We start from the raw sequence: 14648 nt of genomic DNA on the forward strand, positions 1-14648 counted from the left end.
TATGTTGGCTCAACAGCCACACTTCCCTCTAAAGACGGTGGGTTTTTGCGTGTATGTGAGGGCAACAAAATTTGACATGTGTCTGTAGCCCTTGCAATGGAAGTTGTCATGGCATCGGTAATAGACTTCGGGTCACTCTCTAATACAGTCTCTAGATTTGCATTTGTGATCATAGCATCTACAATTTCAGACAAGCCAGGTCCCCTTGTGGAAAGTTGTGCACCTTCAAAACTATAATGGGAGTCCAAAGCATTTCTTGAGCATAGAGCATTGAGAAGGCAAACACTACTTGGAATCCCATCAGCAGCAAGGTCTCCGAGGTCGTGCGTATCCATCCTCAATAGGTTGTGCAAACAGATTGATAGCAATCCAATTATCAGGTTGGGATCAGGTGGCCACAAACCATTGAGGGTGAAGTGTCCATAATAACCATGTCCATACTAATGGGTAATCATTCCAATGAGTGAAACCTGTAATTGCCATGTGGAATAAGTGTCCTTGGACCTCACCCAAAGTCTTGGAATCACCATCTTTTTTTGGTCCATCTTATCATGGATAATGCATACATACTGTTTTGGATCCATCTTAGAGAGTACCTACACCGTGCATAGTACAAGTTCTTACAACTTTGTTGAGGTATTGAATATGCATCTTTCTCTCCACCATCAACGAATTGCACTCATCTTGACTGTTTGTGGCTGGAAATTGAGCCTGATCCAATTGCACAAGCTCCATTTAGAGAATTCACTTGTCTTAGCAAGGGCTACATCTTTGAAGTCTGATTTCCAAATCCTGCTAAATGTGGATGTGGATAGGCTCTGATAACCACGCTGATTAAGTGAAGTGTTAGCCTCACGTAGGATGTGTATCTTCTTATACACTTTAGGTATCACTTCGTGTGTCTCTAGAACCATCCTGCATGGTTCTACTCTTGTGAGGCATATGCTCTTTGCTATTATCCACAAAGTCTTAAATCAGAGCACTAACCATACTTGTGTGCTCCCTGCTCCTCCTCACAACCCCTGAATTCCCATGCACATATTGTTGCACATAACTCTCAAATTGCTCCTTGTATTGATAAAATGATGTCCTTGGGATTCCATGCATCTCGGATCATGCTCTGCAACACACATCTCGATCGTTTACCTTAAAGTTATAGTGTATCGTCCCAGTGCTATCACGATGCCAAGCCATTGACAACACATCGTATGTAAAGTTTGTACGAGACTCTAAGGAGCTGCCCCGAAAATTCTTCCTTACAAACATTAAGAGGTCTCGCTTAGAATGTTGGCATCGTGTATTGCCACAATAATTGGTGGAAGAAACCTGATGCACCGACTCTAGTGATATTCTGTACATTAGCGTTGGAGGCTCATACACATCATTAATTGAAAATCTCCCACCCATTAGTCGAGAGGCTCTTTTGACTGTCCCACAATATGCAACCATGAGGTAAGTAGACATCCAACGACAAGGAATCGGTTAGTTACGCTTGGCCAAGAAGACCAAAGACCTCCATGGTTCTTGTATTGGAGGTTCTAGATTGAATACGGAAATGATAGAAAGGCAATTGCACTCGACCTTGCGTTACTCCCCTGCTCAAACACTGGCCTCTAGCATTGCAACCACATTGACATGTAACATTTTCTTGAGCTTACCTTGTGAATCACATTTACAGATTGCAAAGCTTGAGATTGTAGAACGGAACGGAAAACTTGAGGGAACCTGTTTCAAGAACGCATTGGCAGGAAAAATACTCCAATTTCAACCTTACCCATAATAGCAGCAGTTTTCTCCATTTCTTTGTTGTCCCCCTGAGCCTACAGGGAGCCTGCCTATTGAACTATCTCGTTTTGTCTCACTGGCCTCTCCACCCTCCTGCGTCTACCTCCATCCCTTTGATTGCTGCAGAGTGACACAGATTCTAGCCTAGAAATGCTAGGAACAAAAAGAATTGAATTCATTGAGAGACCACAGAGAGGTAATCGAAATGTTCTAGCAAATGTTTGGTGAATCGTAACGTTCTCAGAGAAGAATTCTGGGTCGAAATAGAATAAGAGATTCTCATGACAGGCAAAGAATGAACTTCTTACCTTCCGCATATGCATGCTTGGCGGATTTTTCTCCTCTTCTTCCTTCTTGTACTCAAAACCTTAAGAGTCACACCACAAACCTAACCGTAGGTCCAGGAAAGAAGGATAACGTCTTCCATGGACTCACCCCTATCGAATTCCCAGCTACGCTGGCCAAATAGAGCGAGAAAGCAAGCACGAAAGTCCCCTTCTCTGTCTCCATCTTCATCCTCAGTCTTCTCCTTGCTGGATACTTTCCCTAGCGAGAGGCTTGTCTGTTCTTCCTTCCTTCTTCTCCCCCATATCTTCCATAACAGAGATGACCGCTTCACTGGCGTTGTCTTCAAAGCCTATCTATATCCCTAGATAGAAAGAATCAATTGCAAAAGGTATTGCTGAGTCTCTTCTACCCCAAACTTGCATGAAAGCCAAGTCCTAGGTGGGCTGGAGGCCAAAAGACCTGACGATGGCACAGACAGGGATGACATGGAAAGTGGAGAGGATGGGCAATCGTCTCAATACGTCTCTCCTCTCTCCTGCAAGCTCCCCTCCCCCATGCAAAACATGTTTTAAAGAGAAAAGGGTAGAGCTTGCGATTGCCATGGTAGGCAAAAGATGAAAGGGAAGAAAGAGAGAGGAAGATGGGTGATGAAGGTCAGCACAGGAAGTTCATGCAAAGAAGTTGAAGAGGCAGTGGGGTGAAGGGCATTGGAGGAGGGCATAGCAAGAGGGGAGCGAAGAGCGAGGAGGGGGAGGAGGTAAGCTTGGAGGAGTGCGAGCTCCTCCTCTTGCATGTGGTACTCTCCCAAATCCTTTCCTTAAAGTAGTAGTAAGATAAGAAGATCTACATTGGCACCAATGGAGTTCTTGGTGAAAAATGTTAAAGAATTATAAGAGATTTATGTCGGTGTAGAAATGAGTAAGATCTATGAGTTAATAAATATGGGAAAATTCCAAAGATTGGAAAAAAAATGAATGATTTATGTAGAAGATTTATGTCAATCACCTGTTTAATGTGAAAGATTTATGTATAATATTTACGAGTGATTGGCACCAGTGCCATTCTCCACAAAATCACAGGGATTAGAATGACACTGGTACCACTCTCCATGTGAGTTTGTGTAGAATGGCATTGGTACCATTCTCCGTGTGAGTTTGTGTAAAATGGCACCAATGCCATTCTCTACAATCTCAATCAGATTTTTATATGTATCAATCTCATTTTAGGACTTGGAGAATGGCACTGGTGCCAATCTATATTTGAGTTTGTGGAGAATAGGTAGCATTGTTTCCAATCTCACTTGTGTCAGTCACATGGAGAATGACACTAGTGCCATTCTAGCTTAGATTATAGAGAATGGAACTGCTACCAATCCCCATGTTAGCTTGGCATCAGTACCAATTTCCATTAAAAAATGTGTGAAAAATGGGAAAGATTTATGTTAGTCACATATAGATTGGCACCTCTGCCATTCTCAATGAAAAATGCAAAAAAGGTTAAAGATTTATGAGTAAGATATTTATGTCAATGCTGCTCTAAAGTTGTTAAATATGGAAAATTTTCAAAGATTAGGAAAAAATGAATGATTTATGTAGAAGATTTATGTCAATCACATGTAGATTGGCACCATTGCCATGCTTAAGTGAAAGATGAAAACAAATGTGAATGAATTATGTATAATATTTATGAGTGATCGGCACTAGTGCCATTCTCCACAAACTCACGTGGATTAGAATGGCACTGGTGCCATTCTTTGGGTGAGTTGGTGTGTAGAATGGCACTCTCGCAAATCTCATATGAATGGCACTGGTCAATCTGAATTAGGTTTTCACTTTTATAAATCTCAATTTTAGGATTTGGAGAATGGCCCTGGTGCCAATGAGCTTGTGGAGAATGGCTAGCATTGGTGGTATCAATCTCACTAGTGTCAGTCACATGGAGGATGACACCATTACCATTCTAGTTTAGATTCTAGAGAATGGCACTGGTGCCAATCTCCATGTGAGCTTGGTATCAATACCATTTTCCATTTAAAAAAGTGTGAAAAAATGGAAAAGATTTATGTTAGTTACATGTAGGTCTTGTCTACATCAATCACATGGAGAATGACACCGATGTTGTTCTTATTTTAGATTTTGGAGAGTGGCACTGGTTCCATTCTCATTGCTAATTGTGAGGATATAGAGAGGTAATAGCACTATTACCAATCTAATGTGAATACTAGGAGAATGGCACTAATCTCAGCTAAGGACATAGAGAATGGCATTGTTGCCAATCTCCATTTGAGTTTGTAGAGAATGTCACTTCTTCCATTGTCCATGTAAGTCATATGGAGATTGGCAATAATGCCACTTTACATCATACAATTGTCTTAGAAATTTGAAAATCATATTCTAGAGACTATTACTAGTAGTACAAATCCCTTCCAAAATAATGTGAGTTTTATTTTGCTTGTTTTGCAATGAGAATCATTCATCTCAAATTCATTGATTATAATTGTCTTTAATTGAATATGCAGTAATGACCAAGGGAAAGAGAAAGGCTTCAGAGTGACAACTTTTGATGGAATCTTTGTTGGAAAGGGATGGTACTTGGATATATTAAGTAGTCAACTGCAGCAACTCAAGAAGATCCATTGTTTTGCTAATCTCCAAGAAACTGCATTTGAAGAATTTTGGGGGAGATTAAAGAGATAGTGGAAGCTAAAGTGCAAGAAATAGATTGCTTTGAGGTTTGTACCGGTGGTTGCATTGCGTACCTTTTGGATCCCACTTGTTATAACAATGCTAGGATGATATCCAACATGGATGGCTCAATTAAATCCAAGGGTGATTATTGACCATGAAAATTTAAACAACTCTCAAATCTTAGATACCTTTTCTACAGTATTAAAGACTTTAAAGGAAGATAAAGCCAAGAGTAATAAGAGATCCAAGATAGCCAAGAGACTTAAGAAAAAGGTGAAGAGAAGGACACAAGGACCAAGGAGCACTGGAACAACTAAAGAGAAGGAGTTACGCACAACTAGAATGGAGAAAGATACAATTGGGGATACAAGCACTACTGGGGACAAGATGAATGTGTCTAGAATAGAAGATAGAATAGTGCCATATGAGAAAGCCTTGAAGCGTATCGATTATAAAGGAATTCAAAAGAAAAGTGAAAATTTTGAGAAAAAGGACACCATCTTGTTGGGGTTTATGGATTATGCAGAGTACTTACCGTTTGGTTTTGAGTTCGAGGTGTCGATTCCGGTTGTGAATTGCCATTAAGCACCTAGTTAGTATGTGTACAGAACCCTAACTCTTTCTTATGTAAATGAATTGGTCCACAAATTTGCTACAATGTCAAAACACCTAGAGACATGTGCATAACTCATGTCATTCCACATAGACACAAACACTCCAATGCGTAAGAATGAGGTATAGAAGGAAAGGTTGTGGGAATAAAATTATTGGATTCTAACTGGCCAAGACTCAATACTTGCAACAAAATTTTCATAGAAAGTGAACCACAAGGAGAAGTCTTTGCTCGAAGAAAGAGCTTCTATACAAGATGAAAGTTGTGGATTGTTGTCAATGCTCCGGGCGGTTCGAGATGCAAGATATGATCAATGGCTAACATGGAGGCTCAAACTGTCCTAAAGAACCAGCCATACATTGATATCTTGCAGGGTCTAAGGTCCCAATGGACTTCCTTTGGGTGACCAAATAAGCTAGCCCCAGGACTTGTGAAAAGTCATGTAGATCGCCAAAACTAGGATGTAAGTATTCATACTTTTTTAATTTATATATTTGTTCATGAAAATTTTACATATACTTTTCATTTCAAGTTTCAAGTTACTTTCCTCACTTCTTTTAAATAATGGATCTAGTGCCATTCTTCCACAAAAGAGTTAAAAGTTATGAATCCGGCTTCCTTCAAACTCTGCAGCAAGGTAGCTATCCGTATAAGTGATAATATGATGGATAAGGAACTACAACTCCATTAGAGGTATCACAATTTGTAAGGTCTTCTTGTGCGAAGCCTACTGTGATGCCAAAACTTGATATTTTTTATTTGGCATTGGTATTGTTTTTCTCTATGTTTGATAAGAGTTTGAGTATCAAGTGAGAGCCTAGCGGCTCTCACTTATTTCTATTTTCTAAGATATTGTATGGGATTGAGAGGATGAAAGGAATGGATCATTGTAAATACCATGTGTATGAATGATAAATACCTTGGTATGGGGTGAGAGTTATTTGTGTATGGGATGTTATGGGGTTTTTAGAAAATAGGAAGAGTGAGTCATATAAAGAGGTGGAAAACTTAAAAGTGTAGCTCCTGCGAGCTCCCTCCCCTTCGTGCCCCGTCTACCCCCCCCTCGCATGCTGCGCGGCCCTCCCTCTCCCTCCGTCAGCTGCTGCCGCGCAACCAGCCACCCCTTCTCCGCCATGCTCCTCCTCTCCGTCACGCTCCCCCTCCCCCTCTCCTCGTCCTTCGCTCCTCCACTCATCGCTCCTCCCCTCTCCTCGCCACGCTCCTTCACCTCGCCCTGCCTCGCTCCTCCCCACTCCGCTCCGCTCACCTACCCCACCCCGCCTCGACCCGCTCCGCTCCACGCCACTTGCCCGCTACACTCACCTCACCCCCGCTCCGCTCACCTACCCCACCCCGCCTCGACCCGCTCCGCTCCATGCCACCCGCCCGCTCCGCTCACCTCACCCCCTCTCCACTCACCTCACCCCGTCTCCACTCCACTCACCTCACCCCACCTCGCTTCGCTCCGCTCACCTCACCTCACCCCGCCTCGCACCACTCCACTCCGCTCACCTCACCTCACCCCCCCGCCTCGCTCTGCTCCGCCGCTCACCTCACCTCCCCCTCTCTTTCTCCTCCCTTTTCCCCCGCTTCCCCATTCCTCTCCCCTTCCTTTTCCTTTCCCTTCCCCACCTCGGGAGTTCGCAGTTAGTCAAGCGATATGGCGGCTACGCGCCCGAAACCGGTGGCCCAGACGGACCCCCCCTCCATCAGCCTATCGCGTCACATTGACAGAGCACCAGGTCTCCTTGGTGAAGCGGGCCGCCACGGACTTCTCCCAGACATTAGTTTATGGGAGGGTCATTGGCTACTCCCCTTCACGAGCAGACATCAGGGACTGGTTGCAGTCCACCCTCTACCTCGAGGACAGTCACATTGAGGAGGTTGCACTCATGGGATGTGGCATTTTCTGGCTTAAGCTCTCCTCAACACAGGCTGCGAGTGACATAGTCAGGCGATCTCCTACTTCTGTGGGTGGGAAGATCATCCTCATGGTCCCTTGGTATAGGGGATTCAGTGTAGCGGACTTCGATGCCCGCTTTCGCATTCCTCGCCACCCAGTTACCCTTATCTTCCCAGGTCTCGCAACCGAGCTTTGCCCGATCATCAAGGACTTGGGGGCGCACTTTGGTTGGCCTATGCAGGACACCTACGTTGATGCGGTGGTAGCCCAAGGGGTGCCACATGTCAAAGTGGCAGTCCTTGATCCACAGAGCATCCCCTCGGAGTTCGAGATAGTGACAGACACAGGTGTGGTGACGCAGCACATTCTGGTCACTGGTCGCCCAAACCAGTGTCTGAGATGCCATGGCTTCGGGCACCAGGCTTGCTCATGTCCTCACTTCATGGGTACAGAACCTCAGAAGACCCCCGTTCAGGCAACTCACGATACTCCGCACCAGTCAGCGGCATCCCCTCCCGAAGGGGAAGGCTGGACGGAAGTCAAACGAAAACAGAAGGGCAACAAAGCAGGCCCCAAAAAACCTACCCATCTACAGCAAGAGCCCCCTCTGATGGTCCCTATTCATCAGCAGCCCGGTAAGGGGAAGGAGAAGGGAAAGGAGAAGGTCAGCCAGCCTCCCCCTCATCCCTCACCCCGCCGTCCCCCCCTCCCCCCTTCTCCTCGATTCTCCGACCCCCACCCCCTCCAGGACCCCCCCTGCACCAGTGGTTTCCGCTCCACCCTCTTCCTCGAGCATGATCCAGAAGGAATCCCCCCCTCCACCTGCGCCATCTGCAGCCCCGAAGCCAGCACTGACCTCACCCTCGTCTTTCCCTCTAGGCCCGATGGTGGAGATAGGCCCTTCCCCACAAGTGGCCAGCACCCCTCCCTCCGGTTTAGACTCCTCATCTTCGTCCCCAAGCCCAAGGGCTGCTCCTAGAGATCTTCCATTGGAGTTTTACCGAGCAGGTCCTTGGGATTACTTGGATGCACAACGGGTATTGGATCCTTTCGCGCATGCCTAGACATCAGCATCTTCTTCCTCTGCAAGGGGGCAGAGGGTAAGGTGTCCATTCTTGCTCCACACGATGGTCCCAGCTATTCCTTCACTATCTCCAGTGAAGGGAATGAGCAATGGACGAATGAAAATATTTGGGAGATGATACGAGACCCAGGAGTAGGTGCAGGACTGGATTGGTAGCAGGGCAGTGGCAGGAGGGTGATGTACGTCTGTGTTGGTGCCACAGTGCCAAACGTTTCCGACTCCTGGTCATTATTAGACCACCGCTGGAGTGGGCCTACGCGGAAGGGCTTCGCCCCTGGAGGACTTCAGAGGTTGCGGGCTTCTACAACATTTCCTTGGCAGAGGCGTCGAGCTGGTTAGAGAGAGCTTACCACCACGGGATGAAGGACCTTTCCCCTCTGCTGAAGGTTTTAGAGGATGGGTCCGATGATCCGGCCTCTCCTTCGAAACCTTCACAGAAGTGCCTTCATCTCCACACAAGACATCCTCTGACCACTTCGACTTCGACCGCAAGCAGATAGCTGTTTGTGGCCCACCTTCCCTCCTCATGAGTTTACGCATTATCTCTTGGAATGTTAACGGGTTCCACTCATTAAGCACCCGTGGCCCCAAGAAGATGATGCTCATATAGGAGCTCCAGCCAGCTTTGGTGGGAAATGTAGATGTGCTCCTACTACAGGAACACAAGCCTTCGACTTCACAGACCAGTATTTGTGGGAAGGTCCTCACGGGACGCTCCCACACCTACTGGGAACCTTCGATTGGCGAGCAGGGGAGAAGCGGGGGTGTCTGTACCTCCATCGACGCTTCTCTAGTTCAGCATGTGTGTGGTTTTGGCACTTTGATCCCAGGACGTGCGCTTTGGGTGGGCTTGCATATTGAGGGATCCTGCATCGGCATCCTCTCAATATTTACGCCCCGATTGATCTTAGACGTAGATCCGTTTTTTAGATATCCTTGACAGACGTGTTGCCAGAGATGGACTCTTGGATTGTAGGGACTTCAACAACCTTGAGACCTTAGAGGATCAGCAGGGAAGGGGCCTAGAGTTCCTCCGTATAGCACAGGCAGAGCAAGCAGATTGGGACTCCTTTCTCTTTATAGTGGGAGGTCGGGAAAATTGGAGGGAGCCTTCCTTTCGCAGATGGCCTGGGAGTCTGGACTTCTCTTGGGGTTACAGGAGGGAGGGAGGCAGACTTCTGGAGCAGCTGGACCATTTCTATGTCAGTGATTGGGGCACTTGGCAGAGGAGGAGAGCCAGGAGTGGTTCTAGGGACGACACTCTCAGACCATGCCCCAGTCATCCTAGTCCTAGACTTAGCCTCTCAGTCCTCACCTCCACGTTCATGCCGGCTAGACTGCATCTACACGAGAGCAACGGTTCACAGCAGGATAGTGGACCTATGGGAGCAGGAGTGGGACCCTACCAGGGATATAGCAGTATAGGTAGCTCAGGCACTTGTTGAGTCTAGCCGCATTTGCCAGTAGGAGGCGATTCAGGTCAGACAGCAGTGTTGGGCACGGGCGAGGTGTCTCAGACGTGATCTCGCCGTGATTCAGAGGATGCAGCAGTCTTATCCAGGCTCTGAGGAGCTCAGACAGCAGGAGGTTCGGGCCCGAGCCATGCTAGAGGAGATCACCCAGCATCACTCAGAGTTTTCATTTCATGCTTCCAAGTACTTTTGGGCTAGGGAAGGCGATAGGATGTGCAGAGAGTTCTTCAGGACTCATGGACAGCGGTCAGCAGGGGAACAACTCCGTTCTCTTAGGGTGCAGGGGATGGTAGTGTCAGGACAGATCCAGATGAGGTCCGGAACTTGGCGACAAACTTCTACAGATCATTATTCCAGCAGGACCCCCCAGACCCTCATGGCCGCATTTGTAAGGGGGAGGTGTGGAGATCTACACCACGACTCGTGCAACCCAGCATGAGCGACACCCTTCTCGCCCCTTTCACTGTTGCAGAGATGCAGGATGCGGTGAGCGCTATTGATGGGCAGAAATGCCCAGGTGAGGATGGCCTCTCTAGAGCTTTCCTCACCACCTTTTGGGAGCAGATCCATCGGCCCTTGTTCGCAGCCTTCCAGCACATCTTCTCCAGCGGGCAGATGCCAGAGAGCCTTGCGACAGGCCTGATTTGCCTCATCCCCAAAGGGGGGGACCACCAAGAGATCAGACAGTGGCGCCCAATCACCCTCCTCCCGACCGCCTACAAAATCCTCGCCAAGATGATCAGCAGTCGCATCCGCCCCTTGCTACACGACTTGATTCATGACACCCAGACTAGTTTTGTCCAAGATCGCAGCATCTTGGACAACATCTTCACTTTCTCAGAGGCGACGGAATGGGCCCAGCACAGTGGCCAGCACCTTGCCATACTCCTTCTCGACTTTGAGAAGGCGTACGATAGGGTAGACTAGTCCTTCTTGCAATGTACACTCGCTCGGTTCAGTTTCCCGAACGAGTGGATCAGAGGTATTGCTAGCCTTTACAGATCGGCCTCCAGTCGGGTTATCATTAGCGGCAGGATGGGGGAGAGATTCACACTCGAGCACTTGGTGCATCAGGGCTATCCATTAGCGCCTTACCTCTTCCTATTTTTTGTGGAGGCCATGACACACTTCCTTCGAGCCCGTACCACTGGTCTTCGTGGGATGCGTCTCCTTATTTGAGAGGATGCCGAGCTACTGGACTCCGAGTATGCAAACGACACAGCCCTATATGTGCAGGATGATGTCGAGTCACTGGAGCAAGTGAGACTGTCCCTAGAGATTTTTTGCCTTGCGGCTGGAGCGAAAATCTACTGGCATAAGTCAGTTGGTTTTCTTACGGATCCGGGAGCCAGCTCACAATGGGGTATTTTCTTGGGGTTTCATTGGATCCCTAGAGGACAGACGACACGTTACCTAGGATTCCAGGTAGGCCTGGACATCACACCGGCTCAGCAGTTCTTGCCGGTCCTAGCCTCCATACGATGGAAGCTTGCTTTCTGGAGCACGGCTTGGCTTTCCTTGGCAGGCAGGGCCCTTGTGGTCAACCATGTCCTTCTTGCCACTGCTTGGTATGTGGCCTCTTGCAAGTGTTTCTCGAGGTCTTGTGTAGCCCAGTTGAGGAGATTGGTGTGGAGCTTTTTATGGTCTGGTTCATACGGTTCCAGCACCACCAGAGCTAGGGTCACCTGGTAGACGGTCATTCTACCCCAGGCAGAGGACCCCAGGCAGAGGGCAGCCTCGGCATCATAGATCCAGAGCTGCAGAGTGAGGCACTTCTTGGCAAGCTAGTCATCCACGGACTGACCCCAGGAGGACAGATGTGGAAGCTCTTGCTATAGCATGGTCTCAGTGCGTGTACTCTCCAGAGAGGGGACGTTTGGCAGCCTTCTATCTGATGGATCTTCACTTTAGCTCCCTTGACTCAGCCCCGTTCCCCCTTCCTCCGTAGCCTCATTTCGGTCTGGAGGAAGTTGCGACACAGCCTTTCCCAAGTTCCCCCTAGTTGCCGAGAGGAGACCGATAGACAGCTCCTGATCTGGAGCAGCCAGGTGACAGATGATACAAGTCGTCAGCCTGGAGAGAGATCCCATATCCCTTGGGTGCTCTGGGCACGTGGGCCCGCATGCTCATTCTGGGTTTGGAGGGACGTCTACAGTCAGCTGAGCCCAGGCGAGCTGGCAGCAGTAGTTGGTACGGCACGTGGGATCCAGGCTCGGTGAGCAGAGATTGATGCTACCATCCTTGCAAGTTGGAGGATTCCCGTAGACACCAGACAGCTCTTCCCAGGAGATGATAGGTGGCTAGGACAGTTCACTCCACGAGGCATTCCTTTGGTGGTGGTAGGCCTCTTCTCGGACTCCTTAGTACACTTCTTCTCCATCACTGATGATAGTCGCCTATAGAGCAGAGAGGCCATGATCGACCCCCAGCTTCCTTGGCAGTGCCTTCGCATTGTAGGGCTGCAAGGGAAGATGTGGCATATAGACCCCCTAATTATGCAGGACCAGGATTGGAGACTCTGGATATGGGAGGGCCGTTCCTTGTCAAAGGTGGAGTGGGACCTAGGGGAGTGGTGTTGGCCACCATCGGAGACCTCAGAGAACCCTACCCCCTTCTTTTCTTATAGCGCACGCACGGGTCGGCGTGCTCTTGGGGCTCTCCAGCGTGGGCTACCCACACAGGCACATAGGTGGTATGCCCAAGGGATATCCTTGGTCTTTCTTCGCACTTTCTGGAAGACTCTGTGGGCTAGCTGGCGTCCGAGGAACATCTCCTACTTCCTTTGGATGGTGGCACACAAGGGGCTTCCAGTTGGCAGCTGGCTGAGACAGATGGGGTAGGAGGGGCACTGCCAGATGTATTTTCAGGAGGAGGAGTCCCTGAAGCATTGCCTTTCGAGCTGCTCACATGCACAGACGGTTTGGAAGGGAATCATGGGGATCTTAGCTAGGGCTACGCCCAAGCTACCGATCACTTGGGGAGCCGTTTGTTGGTGTAGCACTGAGCCGGGACATCACTTGGCTTATGAGTTCTCTAGACATGATCCCATCTTCTTCATCACGCAGGCCACCTTGGCATACATGGACAACTTCCCTTGGCATCTAACAAAGACAAATGCAGGAGCATTGCCTCGGCACCCAGTTTGGGAGATCATAGGGAGCATCACAGTCTGGCATATCTGGACTTCCAGCAGATGCACGCAGACTGTAGGAGCTCAGACTACTTCTACTACCCAGACCCTAGCAGATATCTAGAGCATGATCATTCACATGCTCAAGGGTCAGTGGGATCAAATTCAGGGAGAGTCCCGGGCAGGGAAGGAAAAGAGACAATGTTTCCTTCGTGATTGGGATTACCGGGAGTTATTCTTCCAGCACTCCACTCAGAGTCTTCAGTGGCATTACGCCCCTCCACCGTGGCTGTTTGTCCACTCTCTGATAATTATGCCCTAAGAGGCTTGTATCTAGCATTTTGACTTCTCGGGCTGAATCCATTTTGTGATTACAGCCCGATGGCCTTTAGGCCTTCTTGTACTCTCGCTTTCAAGTAATATAACTAGCACTACTTTTTGCGAAAAAAAAATAAAGAGGTGGGCTCATGTCCATGTGTTCCAATAATATAAGAGAGGCCACATGCCAAGTGTGTGGAAGGCATGTGGAGGAGTGTGGAGTCAAGAGGAATTCTTCTAGAATTCCTATGTGGAATAAGGAGGATGTGGACACATGGAAAAGAGAGGGTCCCTATGGGCTCCATGTGGGGAGACTCTTGACTTTCTCAATAATTTAAGAGTCAAGTATCTTTTGATGGGACACATGGCAAGAGTAGCCAAAAAGCACATGGAGGGTGATACGGGTTTATGTGATTGATGGGGAAAGGAATCTACAGGCAGCAATTGTAAATGGGTGAAGGAGGGTGATAAAATCTCTATAAAAGGAGCCCTCCTCTCCCTTGTTCGTCATCTCTTCCACCATTAGGCCTCATGTTGTTGTAGCCCTATTCTCCTCAAGCCTCTTCCATGAGCCTTCTCTCCCTCTTGTAGATATTCTCTTATGTAGACTCTTGAGTCCACCTCTCTCTAGTTCATTCTCTCTCTATGAGTAGTCTTGGAGCTTTCGCTCCCTCTTGTACGTATCAAACCTCTTCTTCTCCCTTGTGTTTGTAGTATTTTGAGTTGCATTGGAGTGGACTATCACTCGATTGACAATGAAGATCACTTCGTATTCCCTCTCTTGAGTCTCTCTTCCCATTTCTTTTTTTCAAAGCCTTAAAAGTTTTTTCTATTTGGCCGGTCATTGCACACACATGGTCCATCAATTTCTCGAGCCACCAAGGAAGTTATTTACCCTCTTCTAGGAGAAATCTATGAGTGGTAGATCATTGATGAAGGTGGATTCTTGAGGGAGCATCTTGCTCAGGCAAAATTAGCATGGGTGGAGGGCAGTTTTTATGACAGTTTGACTGCCTGTTAGTGTTTTGCCCATAACTTTCCACTTGATAGTCCGATTTTGATGAAACTTATATCAGCATGAAGCTATCCTTAAGGCACATTTTTGTATCTGATTAGACCTTATATCAGATACTATAGAAAAAAGTTATGAGTCTCTGTGTTTGATAGTCTATTTTCATGACAGTTTTTACTCCCATTTAGTAAACCGCCCATAACTTTCTAGCCGCTTCTTTGTTTCTTATGAAATGTATATCAACACAAAGCCCATATCAAGTGCATCTCTATATGTATTTAAATCTTTGATATCATGTCTCTATTAAAAGTTATAGGCCTTTGTGTCTAATGACAATTTGTAGAGTGTTTTGAGCT

Source organism: Dipteris shenzhenensis, chromosome 3, assembly GCF_047967505.1.
Source record: "Dipteris shenzhenensis isolate YYH24624 ecotype China chromosome 3, Dip_SZ_1.0, whole genome shotgun sequence".
Classification (NCBI taxonomy): domain Eukaryota; kingdom Viridiplantae; phylum Streptophyta; class Polypodiopsida; order Gleicheniales; family Dipteridaceae; genus Dipteris; species Dipteris shenzhenensis.